Source organism: Vicugna pacos, chromosome 8 (assembly GCF_048564905.1).
Source record: "Vicugna pacos chromosome 8, VicPac4, whole genome shotgun sequence".
Lineage (NCBI taxonomy): Eukaryota > Metazoa > Chordata > Mammalia > Artiodactyla > Camelidae > Vicugna > Vicugna pacos.
Window position 1 is genome coordinate 29,262,674 of NC_132994.1, and position 12,124 is coordinate 29,274,797.

Here is a 12,124-nt window from a genome sequence, read left to right on the forward strand (position 1 = left end):
TTTCAGAGACCTCTCCATTACTTCCTTCCTAGTCTACCTAATTGCCTACAATATATACTTTTTTTTTCCAGTGGGGGAAGTCAATTCTTTTTTTCTTTTTCTGGTCTTCTCCCTTTTATTCCTTCGCATATTCTCCTCTTACCTGGCATATTTTAATTCTTCAGATAACCAAGCCATAAGCAAAGCTAATTATCCTCTTAAAAGTCTGAGACTACTTCACCTTAGTTCCCTGGATCCCAATCTTCTGACAGTTCCTCTGGGAAAAATTCCTATCAGTCATGTATAGAATTTCCTCTTACTTATTACTGACCAAATAACAGATATAGAACATATTCTCAAGGAAGCCTATTTCGCACTAATGACTTGCTCCAGGAATAATATTCTGTGAAGGAACACCAGGAAAAGATAATCGATCACAGCTACAGGAACATACATACGTATACTTTTCAAGGTTCAACAGAGTCTCCCGTGTGCCTGCTCACAGAAACAACGCATCAGAGGCTTTGGGTTAACGTTAGTCAGTGCCTGTCCAATGCAGCCAACCAGGGCAGCTTAAGTCTGGGAATCACAGCATGTACCTCTGAAGATTAGGTTAAGGAGCCTCAGAAACCTTCAAATATTGTCGAATCCCAAGCTTTCTTTATTTCTACTTATTCTTGGCCAACTCACTTAAAAACCTAAGGGATTTTTCCAAGACTCAGTAGCTACCAAAAATCAAATTCAGAAAATCTACTTAAATACACTTCTTGAATTTACCTACATGACAGAGACCAGAATCCACCTCATCTAGGAGACACCCTGTCAGAGACATTAGCCTAAGCCTTATAAACTTGCTTTAAGACTCATGTTTTATTTTATTGCCTGATAATTTACTATGACATGCCCTCCAAAGAGTTATTATGGACCCTACTTCTTCCTACTTCTACTTTATTATTAGGGGACAATAGCAAGACATGGGACAGCCACAAGACTGGCTGAGATTTAGACCATGGTGCAGTTATGTGAAGTTAAGAGCTATCTGCTTCACCAGATCTCTCTAACCTTACATAAAATGTTCCTATACATAATTTACTGGAAGCCTGACTCTCTGGTAAAACTTGAGCATTATCAGTTTCAATTGGGTAAAGGTTGGCATAACAAATTTATGATCTATAATTTTTCTATTATGTTTTATCAGCGATGATCCTTGCTTAATGCCTCTTAGACATTTATATTACAAATATTTATTCAGCTCATTCTAAGTGTAAAGCAGTACACTAAGTGGGTATATAACAGTGGGTGATAATAGTTTGCATTAGATGTGGACTCTATATTCAAGTATATTAGGGGAGATCAGATTGGTGCTTTCTCGTAACAGAAGGTTAAATAATAAAGAACAAATATAATGCTGTTGGATTTCAAGTGAAAAAGAGTTCTTCCTAATGACATTAATAACAATAGAATCTCAATTTCCTAGTCAGAAATCACAAATTTGTCCACAAGCTGGCTAAATTACAATACTCTGTGACTTTGCTGTCCAAATTTTGAAAAAAAGAGGTTAGGAAGTTCTGATATCAGTAATATGTTTCATATAAACTTTACCTTGAAATACTTCAACTGTTCTTTCAAGTAGAGATCCAACTATTCCTAAATAAGAACATAAGAATGGGGCAATCTTTGAGTTTGCTATAAAATTGTGCTGAACACTGGAATTTGACACAACATTGTAAAATGATTATAAATCAATAAAAAATGTTTAAAAAAAGAATATATTTGTATATGTGTGTCTGTGTGTAGTTTTCTTCACTGTTTTTATTTGCTTATTTATTTTCTTTTTTTGAGAACAACGTAAGAGAATCAAAATAGTCCACTGGCAAAACTGCAGGACAGAATACAGCAAAGACAAAGATTAAAAAAAAAATACTGCTCTTGTTGCATTACCTGTAAGTTAAACTTCTCTCTGGAATTTATCTTAGGTTTTTCTCCTTTCAAGAATTTCAAAGGCTTTTATATGTTTCTTAAAATTATTGTTCCCTTGGTAGCTAGTAAGTGAGATGGTTGCAGACAGGTGCTGTTATCCTTACTGCAGAAAATCCAGTGTGGAGTATTATCCTAAAACTTTGTCTCCTTTTCCCCACTGGGTGAGAAATTACTCAGATAACGTGCATCTGTGTGCAGCATTTTTATCTTTCATCTGGATTTCCTGATGTTCCTTTATATAGGTAAGGAAGGGGACAAATGCCAGCCAAATATATGAATTTCAAGAAAGCTGCCACCTTTTTAGTTCATAAAGAAAATCTAGACAATAATCAAATCAAAGAAATAAATACAGTGATAGAAATCTCTCCACAGTGCAAGGTAATTTCTAGGCATAGCATGCTTGGCCTGTTGAAAAGAGAAGATGGCTGGGAAGTATAAAGAAATTGTTTTCTGTGTTGAAGATATCCTCAGACCTAGAAAGCATTCATAAAAAATAAAAAGATGAGCCAGAGATCAAAACGTGCATACAAATGCTTCCTTTGTCAAAGAGAACCCAACTCAGCAGTATCATTAAGATAAAGAAGATTTTGCTTGATCAAAAAAGATAAAGAGTGATCAAAGTTGGTAAGATTAATTAAAATCATTTTGATGGTTAGCCCATAGATATTAGAAGTAAAAGCCAGCAACTATTTTTCAGAAATTGGTTAGAAACCAAAACCACAGGTGTCTGATGGGCCTGCCCCAACTAATAAGATACAAAAAGTAGATGGGGACCTGATACAGAAAGAGTAGGCTATAAAAGATGAATTTATGATTAAAAATGTGGTAATAAGGCTGTGCTCTCTCTCTCTCAATGGATTAATCTGATACTCAGACTAGTAGACAAAACAAAGAGTATGTTTAACCCAATTTTCGAATTTTGATGTTTTAGATCTGCAGAGTTTCGGCCAGGCTATTAGATCCCTGTAGTGAGCTAGCCAAAGAGCATAAACCTTAGCAAAGTTAAAAGGCTTCAGTGATCCACTGTGTTGAAATTATGAAAACATTAATTCACTCAGATTTGGAAACATTTTTGTTAATATATAACAAGAAATATATAAGTTAAAGTTTTTTCACAAGAAAAACAATAGGTACAAAACCAGAAAAGGGTAAAGAAAGATGAGGTAAAGGCAGTAACAAGCATTAATAATAATGAAAGACAAACAAACACTAGTTCCTACCACTAAGTACATTATAGCTCAAAGGGGAAGTTAATGTTGCAATACAATTAATAGTAATAATAATGATGATGATGATGATGATGTAATAACTACAATAAACTAAAATAGGTACAGCTAGACTGATAATAAATAGTCAAGGTTTTCAGAATTTGGAGTAATTATGAGAAGTAAAACCTACACTGGAAGATAGAAGTATGAAAGAGACAGGTAGAAAAAAAAAAGAAGTTAATACTCAAGAGTACAGTTTATCAGGAGCCAGAAGATGCACAGTATCCAAGAATTAGGATAGAAAACTAGTCTGCAACTGAGACAAGACGTTTGAGAATAAGTTGAGTAAGAAATGAAGTAGCTGACTTAAGACATTTCAAAGCTTTGCCTAATGGAAGGTGCCCTTCTTATCTATTGTAATTCTAAGAACCCTTGGGATAGTCAATTTGGCCTCAATTTCATTTAACTAGTATCTGTAGAGAAGTACACATAGGTGTACATATTAGTGTGATTAATCTTCAATTTTGACATATATTTGAAAAAATTATTTAAACATTTATATAAGTTTTAAGTGGTAGGCACTTCCTCATTTTAAAAAATATTCACATTTTGATGTGGATCATGATTTCAATATTTGAGGATAGGAATCTGCCCCATAATACTTAAACCTGGTTGTCATTCAGATCATCTGGCATGCATGTCCTTAGGCCCATCTGTTAGGTTGTCATGGAGCCATACTGAGGAAGTGGCAAGCCAATTTCAAGTAGACATAAATGCCAACCAAAGATTAATTTAGCAGGAGAGCTTGTTGAGTGCAAAAAGTGACATCTCCTATAAGAGGAAACTCTTGACTAGCAAAGCCAAATTGGGGCCTTGTGCTTCATTACATGTGAGTGCATCTGTTGCCACTTGTAAGCCTAATGCCATAAAAGAGAATGACTTTCACTGTGAAAGCGACTTTGGAAAAAATGGAAGCATAGGTAATTGCATAGTTTATGGAGGATAGACTTAACTGTTGCATATCTAATGAAGTTACTGAGATAGATGTTACTGTCACCTTTGAAAAATGACAAAATAAATGAACATACATTATTTATTTACAGTTTAAAGTACTTAATCAAGATTTGAAAGGCAGTATTAAAGAGAAAGAAAATGTATTGAGGAATATGTAATATTACTGCTCTATTAGAGAAATGAGTAATATATGGAATGAATTTTAGCATCCTAGGATTATATTAACACCAAACTGAAAAGAGATGGACAGAACGAATGGAATAACTTCAAGCATCACAATTTGTGAGATTTGTGTCATTTGGAAATGTATCTAAATCATTTAGGAATTAAAGTTAAGAAGGACAGAAAGGTTAGTTGGAAAACTATACGTAAGATAAATACAAATGAAATAAAATCTATTTTACTTTGTAAAATACAGGAATATTAAGGGTAAAAATACAAAGTGAATTAAGTTAGAGTACAAACTTGGCATGTCATACATTTAATGAAAGTAGCAAAGCTCAGAAAAGTCATCTCTTCAACTCACTGATGATAATTTATGGATAGTTTCTTTCACAAATATTTTATAAACATGTAGAATATGTCAAATTCAGTGACTGAGTTGCTTTTATGATTGATCTGAAATAAATCTAAATTAAATGACTTTTTTAAACTTGTTGGTGACATATTCTTAAACTTAGACTTTGGTAAATTAAAAAAGGTAGGGAGATTTAGAGATTTATATTTTACATTATTTTTCTCTTAAAATTACCTTAACTGTCTTTGATTTGAAATCTCAAAATTGATAACTGGACAGATCTATTGGTTCCATTTCACCACACTGCTGTACTAATAGGTATATTTCATGTGACAACCTCCCAGATAAAAGCATGAATTATAAGCCTCAGCATCAAATTCTCAAGCTCTCTTTTTTAGAAAAGTGGCCTTTAGGAAATATAATATTCCATAGAAGTTGAGGCTTTTTCATACCTCATAAAACAGTGCATAAACTACTTTAATCACTTTGAAGAATAAACCAAAATCACTGATTCCAAATTTGCAAAAGCCATAAGCATCTTAATAACTATTTAACACTGGAAAGCATCATTCAATGTCTTTGAAGTTAAGACTTCTGTTTCTTCACATGATGTCTTGAAGGCAGATGTATTTCCTTTTGTAATATGGCAAACCTCTACCATCCTTGCTGATTAAAATGAATGTGTTTCTCTGAAATCAAGTGACTCTCCATAATGCGCCAATTTGAAATCATCTTTATCCTGATCTCAGGAGAATTGTTTCTATGTCTTAAAAACCTCATGTTTGATCAAAGTATCTTGTTTTATAATTTTGATTCTGAAATACGGTCATTTTATTATATTGAAAAAATAACTGCATTTCCCATATCCAGCAACATAGAGAACCAAGTATTCCAGCAACATTGAGGACTAATTATTTTAAGCAAGTTAACCCATCTACTTTTCAGTTAAGCCATGATACGCTACTATTATTTTTCCCCAATGTATAAAGGAACTGAAAATCCTGAAAGTTTTATAATTTGTTCAGAGTCTAGTAGCTGATAAATGGCAGAACTAGGACTCAAAATTAGGAAATATGGATCCACACTATTAACCTTAATTAAATCTTAAATGAGGTGTTGCAAAACTTCTGTGAACATGTTGGATAAAGTACAAGAATCAGGATTTTTAGTGTATTACTGTGTTGAAAGAAAGTATGAGGGGAATCAGAAGCCAAAAGCAGTCTGAAAGCAGAACTATAAGGAAAGAAATTTGCAAAGAATTTGGCAGTTGCCCTGGGGGGCATCTGCTAATTTCTAGTGAGTGTCCTTGAGCACTGTTTTCACAGGGAGCAGGAGACAAAGCCAAGGGCTGACACAATGGATGAGCTTAGTTTGGAAGCTCCTAAACCAGTAGTTTCCCTCACTGCATAGATGAGATCTTCAAAAATATATAAATAGCCTAGGTCAGTGTGGGTCATATTTTATCATCAAATGAGTTTACTTCAAACATTTGGAAAAAAAACTTCTAGATTTCACAGCTTTTTGGATTTCTGAATTGTGAATAAAAGAGTTGAGATTTGTAGTATATCCACTGTAAACAGAAGGAAGCAACTTGATAAAGTTCTCATTTTGTCAATTTCTTTGTTCTTAAAATTTATACTCTAACAGAAAAAAATAAACTAAATTAAAAATATTTGTAAATCAAATGGGCAGAAGACCTAAAAAAAAAAATTTCTACAATGGCGACATACAAATGGCCAATAGGCACATGAAAAAATGCTCAATATCACTAATTATCAGAGAAATGCAAATCAAAACTACAATGAGGTATCATTTCACACCAGTCAGAATGGCCATCACTCAAAAGTCCACAAATGATAATTGTTGGAGAAGATGTGGAGAAAAGGGATCTCTTCTACATTGTTGGTGGGAATGCAGTTTGGTGCAGCCATTATGGAAAACAGTATGGAGATCATTAAAAAACTAAGAATAGACTTACCATATGATCCTGCAATCTCTCTCCTGGGCATATATCTGTAGGGAGCCCTAAATCAAAAAGACATATGCACTCTAGTTTTCACAGCAGCACTATATACAATAGCCAAGACATGGAAACAACCTAAATGTCCACTGACAGATGACTGGATAAAGAAGCTGTGGTATATTTATACAACTGAATACTACACAGCCATAAAAACAAAGAATAAAATAATGCCATTTGCAGCAACATGGATGGACTTGGAGATTGTCATTCTAAGTGAAGTAAGCCAGAAAGAGAAAGAAAAATACCATAGGATATTACTCATGTGGAATCTAAAAAAAGAAAAAGAAGACACTAATGAACTTTCCTACAAAACAGAAATAGACTCACAGACATAGTAAACAATCTAATGGTTACTGACGGGAAAAGGGGTAGGAAAGGATAAACTGGGCATTTGAGATTTGCAAATAACTAGCATATACAAAATAGATAAACAACAAGCTTCTTCTATATAGCACAAGGAGGAACTATATTCAATATCTTGTAGTAACCTACAATGAAAAAGAATATGAAAATGAATACATGCATGTGTATGTATGACTGAAACATTATGTCATATACCAGAAACTGACATTGTAAACTGACTATACTTCAATAAAAACGGATTTATAAATCTACAAAAATTATAATTTTAAATTAAAAAGACCTTTTACAATTTAAAATCTTATGTAATATATAGTTGTTGTTGTTTTTTAAATTAGAGTAATTCAAAGCTCAAATTCAATCCTGGTTTTAGGCCATAACATTTTTATAAACTTAAGGGATTTGAAATTTATTATAAACATGTGAAGTTAAAGTAAGAAATTTATATTTGTATTTATTCATATTTATATTATCCTACAGAGAAAATACTGAGTATTCATTTTGAATCTGTTAGAATATAACCTCAGGACATTACACGTGCATTCCAGCATGCAAATTTGATTTGCAAAATGTTTTTTGACTGAGGATTATGGCAAAATGCATTTTATTGTATCGTTGACAAGTGCATAGATCACAGTATATTTTATTTTGATATTTGACATGAAGCATCAGTGGAGTATGTGTGCAGGCTTTGTATTCATTTATCCCTTCAATGAAATCTCTCTCTCTTAATTTTAATATTTAATATATTGAATGATTTTAGCTCTTTTATATAAAACTTGCTTAGAAATATTTGGAGATTTTCCTTTCCCATTCAACTATTCTTTTTTGAAAAATCTGTAGTATACTCACAAGAGAAGCATTTAAATAGAAACAAATTCAAGAATAAAACACTCAAATTAGACCATGATTTTCTTTGGGTTCCTGTTCTCCCTTTACATTATTTGTAATAAAACAAAGGGTTTTCCCTGAGATATATTTACAATGATACATATAATTGAAGACATTGGAATAGGAGTGAGAACTCCTTGGATGTCACAGTTACACTGGGACCTTGAAATAGGGCTGAAATAAAATAGGATCACAGAGTCGTAAGGAAAGCTTCTTAACAATCTTGACAAAAACTGTGAGGAAGACATTTTAGATACGATTGTTATTTTTATTGCCCACACTTTTTAGCTGTGATAAATGTTAGAGACTAAATGATTTTCTCAATATCACAAGGCATTTTAAAGTGTCAGACCAAGACTTAAACACAGGCCTTCTTATTCCACATTCTCTGTAATTTTAGCAAGTCTGTCAGAAGAGTAACTTTGGGCATGACTTTTTAGACTTTTATTCTTGTAATGAGACTCCTTTTAAAAATGCATCAGACAATTGTATAATGTAATGAAAATTGTTAAGTGTTGGTTTGAAGTTTGAATATGTATAATGAATTGGTTTCAGTGAAGTAGAAGACTGAACCAACTGAGCACATACGTTAATCACTGTTAAGAAACAAATCTATTTGGTGTTAATCTCAAAAAACATAAAAGGGAAGTGTTACACCTTCCCTTAGGAACTGACAGTTTAGTCACATTGATTACTGTCACTGCTAGGGGCCATTGCAAAATTCTGCTTATCCTCTCACCAGAGAATTAAACATTACAAACTGTAATCCCATATTATCACGATTTAAATACCTATCCCAGATATATCCAGTGGGAGTCCTTCCAAGATGGTGCCCTGACTTTTTGATGTGCCCTTATTATTATATGAGCACCTACTTAGTTTCTGCAATAGCAAGATGTTGCTAACCTATGTTTCCTATGCCCCAGCTCTGGAATCATCCAAACTATTGAGAATCCAGATTTCTTAACTTGAGAATATTATAAACTAAAATTTTGATGTTAGTGTACTCATTGCTACTTATATAACATTGCTTCTAAATCCTCTCAGCAGAGAGAGTAACTAGAGAGTATATGTGTATCATCTATCAACTATCTATCTAATGTCTCTCTCTCTAAAATATGCATATTGTATACGTTTATATATGTAAATATATTTACATATTTAGTTTATCTATATATTTCAATATCTATATTTAAAACCACGAATTCATGTACTTTGATAGAACATTCTAGAGTTTGTTTTAATATTTCGTATTTGTTTTATTTGCACCTCCCTTCCCCAACAATGAGAAACCTGCATCTCACTCTTTAATGTAATTACTCATTTGCTCAAACTTATAGAGCAGACTGTTAATCCATACGACAGAGAATGTCAAACTTAATAACTAACTCAAGAGCAATATTGTTTACAGTTATTTTATTTAGTTATTCATTTATGTTGTATTTATTAACAAATATGAAATATACTTTTTATTATTAGGCATTTATACACATTAAGTGTGAAGCACACAATTTAAGTGTGCTATTAAAGTTTGAAATATTCATCTGCTCATGTAATCCATACCCTTAATAAGATTTAGAGCATTCACACCTACACAGAAAGTTCCCTCATCCCCTTCCTTGTCAACCCATGCTCCTACTTATTCTTCAGACTGACATGGTTTTCTGCTAATCAGGTTATTATTGGCTCACTCAGAACTGCTCATTTTCAAACTTACCTGTATATCAGTATAATGGCACCTGAGGGATTTCAAGTCAGGAGTATTTTTGGCTACTTTTATAAGAATAAATTTTTAAAATTTATTTGCTTATTATTTTCACTCATTTGCTTATCAAATCTCTGCACATTGCCTGACACAATTTGATGCAAAATGGTGAAGTGGCGGATTGCGTTCCTCTGTCTTTAAAGCCTATTTAATTTTTTTTTAAACGGATTTGGTTATTATCTCTGCTGAATTATTTCTGCTAAAATCATTCTTTTACCTTGCCAGATAGGACCATTCTACTTGGATCTGTTTCTTTTTTTTTTAAGGTAAAATATCACCATCAACTTGTATTTACTCTTTCTAATATACTTTTACCTGTGTTTTCTTTTTTATTCCTCCTACTAAAGGAAAATAAACTCAATTAATGAGTTGTGTTAATTTAAGTACCAGACGGTCTATTTTAAGTCAAAACTCTCTAATTCTATATTTCACTTCTAACATGCTTCTGTTACGTTGCCTGGATGATTTTAAATTGACTCTCTTACTAATTATGTACATAATTAACAATATTATAATCAATTTATCTAAAATATTGAATATTTGGCAGCTGTAGAAATTATTTTCTAACTATTTTTAAATGATATTATTGTGTTATAATTACATGACTAGTTGTGACAGAATGACTTCAAATTGGCTCCAGTTCTTCATATTTCCATTAATCAAACCCTTCTTTGTAGCTCCTCACATTAAGAGATCAGGTCTCTTTTCCTACTCGTAGCATCTGGGCTGTGTTTATAACTTGCTTTACTATAAGAATGGGACAGAAATGACAGTGTTCCAGTTCCCAGCTTAGATCTCAAGAAGCCTCATAAGCTTTTAAAAAGTCTACCACTGCTCTGTGAAAAAGCCTGGCTAAAATACAGGATAATAACAGATATACATCCAAGTCATCTACAATCTACCCAATCAGCAGACATGTGTATAAGGTCATCATAAGCCATCTACCCTCCAATCAACTGGTAAGCTATCAGCTGACATATGACTGACCCCAACCAAAATCAACTGAATATGGATCACATTATCAGAATGTCCTAGCTGAGCTGCAGATCCATGAACATTATCAATGTTTATTCTTTTAGATCACCAAGTTTGGGGTGATAGGTTATGTAGCAGTAGCTAACCACTACACTGGCCATTCTTGAAAACATGCTTTTAGATATGGTGTTGGTATAGATATTTGGAAGGTGATGGATAATGTGTGAAAATGAAATATATTTCCAGATACAGAAATTTGAACAATTGAAACATTTTCAATAAATACATATATTTATACTTCAAACTTTGATGATGTTGAAGGACTTTGATACCTTTCATGTCCAAAGATTAGATCACAGATACTTATGATGGTATTATTAAATTTTATAGAGAAATTGCCTCTCTTAGGAGGAGTGAATGTTAGTAGTTGGAATTTGCCTTGGATTAGTTAGTTACTTGTAGCCACAAGTTATAACTCAATGATAATCTGTGTATTGTCTGCAATAAATGAAATACTTGGTTTTGAGTATTATGAGATGTATTAATTAAACAAATTAAACATTTTTTTAATGGTGGCACTGGAGACTGAACCCAGGACTTCATGCATAATAAGCATGCACTCTACAACTGAGCTATACCCACTCCCCCAACAACATACTTTCTTTTACAATTACACCAGAAACATTTGCAGACGGTAATGTCATGAAAGAAAAAAAAAAGTAAGTGGTAACCACTTTTTTCTACATTTTTTGAATTTAGAAATTCATGTAAAAGTCCCTATTTACTTTACATGTTTATGATTGTAATTATATTCTTACTATGTTGATTCCAAGTCTGAACCAGACAATCTTGCAGCATTGGGAAGCCTGACCATCTTCTGATGTAGGAAACACTTATAACCTGCCCTTACATTCAACCAGCCACCCGAAAGAAGCCCAGTATAATTAATAAACCATAGGACCCTCTACTACTCATTGCTGTAGAGATATCCTGAAAGCTCTGACCACCTCCCCACTCTCCACTGTTCACTTGTTCAGTATGTTATAGTCTTATCTAAATACCTAATTGGTAAAAATGAATATAGATCCAGGAGTGAGCAAAGTAATTAAAATTTTGTTGTTTTGAATTTTGTGGGTGAACTGTTTTCCTGGTAGTTGCTAACAATGAAGAAAACTTACATAATTTCCTTTGAGCTATTTCTTTTATTCAGGAAGAGAAGCTGTGTGAATGTTTTGGATACTGCAGTAGTGGTCCAGGTAAAGAGCAATGCTCCTTGAACGGAATAAAAAATATATTAGAAATCAAAGCTGTAGCCAACACCTAAGGTCATCAAAAGGAAAGAAACTGAGCATCTGAAAAGGTGCCATTATAACAAAAACCTAGCTTATTCAAGGATGGATTGTTACCGTTTC

General features: G+C 32.9%; 1 long non-coding RNA gene across 2 annotated transcripts in view; it reads right to left on the minus strand.

The window, feature by feature from the left end:
* LOC140697676 (uncharacterized) overlaps positions 1-12,124 on the minus strand; it is a 211,237-nt gene that overhangs the window by 90,038 nt on the left and 109,075 nt on the right. For both annotated transcript variants that reach the window (XR_012074881.1, XR_012074880.1), the window contains exon 3: positions 11,891-11,984. This is a non-coding gene — a long non-coding RNA (uncharacterized lncRNA). The remainder of the gene's footprint in view (positions 1-11,890; positions 11,985-12,124) is intronic.